Below are 1,861 nucleotides of genomic sequence, written 5' to 3' on the forward strand. Positions count from 1 at the left end.
CCCTTACCTTTCTCCAATTTCTATATACATGGCATATAAATAGACATCGCCTATTCACGAAAACTACGAAAATTCTACTTAAACGGTTTAATAGTTACTTAAATCCGTTTGTGTTGACCTGTAGCTCCACTCGCGCGCGGACTCGAATGAGCGGGTGACGCATGCGTAAATGCTGATCTTGTAACCCCCTAATTTTTCATGATTTTGCAACTTTACTCATTTATATCTCTGCTTCTGGACGGTGAATTTTTTTTATTTTTTGCATGTTAGCTTAGATTAATTTAAACCGTTTGTCCTTCAAATTTAAAAAAATTCTGTAGGTGAAAAAAATAATTAGAGACACAATTCAAAAAAACTTATTTTTCTGAAAAACTGACCTACAGATTTTGTTGAATTTTAAATATTTTAGAGAGTATTTCTAACATTATCTGGTAACGATGAATGGGAAAATTTCACCGTTCCGTTTCTTCAAAAAGGACCACAAAGGTTGATTTTAAGGCTTAAAGAAATGCCTAATATCGTTGCCATGGTAACATTATTTTGGAGGAAAACATAATGTGAGAAATCTACGATAGGTACTTAATACCCTGGCCAAATTTCGTCTTGATATGATTGCCCTAACTGTATCTAAGGACAGAATATGTTTATTTGTTTGAAAAAAGGAGAAACTATTTCGAGCCTCCTTAAATTGTTTCAAGGTTTCAGCCATTGTCTCCCTGGTTGTTAAACTATTACGATGCAATTGCTCCTCTGTAAATGCAGATGGAGTTTCTGAAATTTTTTTAAGCGTATCCTACTCAAGTCGTTTTAGAATTTCACGTGATCTCTTCGTGATCTTACCATCGCCATTTATAAAAACCTAGCCTATTTTTACACTCAAGGGTAGACACAGGACCCTATGGTTAGAGCTCTCCGTCTACAAACCATCATACTTCTGCTAAAATCCCGAATAAAGGGAATTCAAACGTTTCCCGCTTCTTCATCTTTTGACCATAATTTGAATATAAGGCCAATGGAAAAAGATCATGATCGGTGTCTCTTGCTCGGTGCCTTGTCTGTACCTTCTTTGTGCGGATATATGGGATAAACGTTTATGGCATTTGGCCATCGGAGTTGAGCCTGTCTGCACAGGGTTTTGCTAGTTAGATCTCGCCGCATAAATGCACTCAGCGGAAAATGTCAAGATGTCATATTCGTGTAAACTTGGTGCACGGGGGATGCGTGTATGCACGGGCCTGTCTTGAGTCTGTGGCACGTGCATATGTGCCATCTCCAGCTTTGAAGTTAAAAAGCGTACAATTCCATAGCTTTTTGCTGAAGACCAAAAACAAGTACAATTTACCTTGTGTACCCCGCAGGATGTTGCACCAAAACATCCATGCCCCAGGCACCTGAATGAGCTATTTTCAGCACAGCGTGAGCCCAGCCGGATACAAAGTAAATTAGTAATCACAGAATGTAGCCCGCAAAAAATGCTTTTCTCAAGTAATGATGAACTACGCAAGGATTATCGTGGGTTACATGGATCTCGTGTTTGCAGACTATTAATATGGAAAAAACATCTGTCTGTGACAATATGTAAGCCGCGAGCTCCTGCGCTCTGCCAAAAGGTAGAAAAGCTCGATGCAAGTATTAAATCGTTATTATGTGAATTTTTACCGTTGAGACGAAAATGAAATAAAACATAACCTTTACTTCAATTCCCCTGAAAACGAGGGAAACATAGGAAAAAATAAAAAAAGAGGGAATCTCGAAGTGAATGGAAAAATTTGTAGTTTTTTTTTCCCGCGATTTTCTTTTCCAAAACACAGGTTGCTAAGGGAACAGAACCAGCGCGCTTGAACAAATCGAAATTTACATC

Source organism: Montipora foliosa, chromosome 7 (genome assembly GCF_036669935.1).
Source record: "Montipora foliosa isolate CH-2021 chromosome 7, ASM3666993v2, whole genome shotgun sequence".
Taxonomy (NCBI): Eukaryota; Metazoa; Cnidaria; class Anthozoa; order Scleractinia; family Acroporidae; genus Montipora; species Montipora foliosa.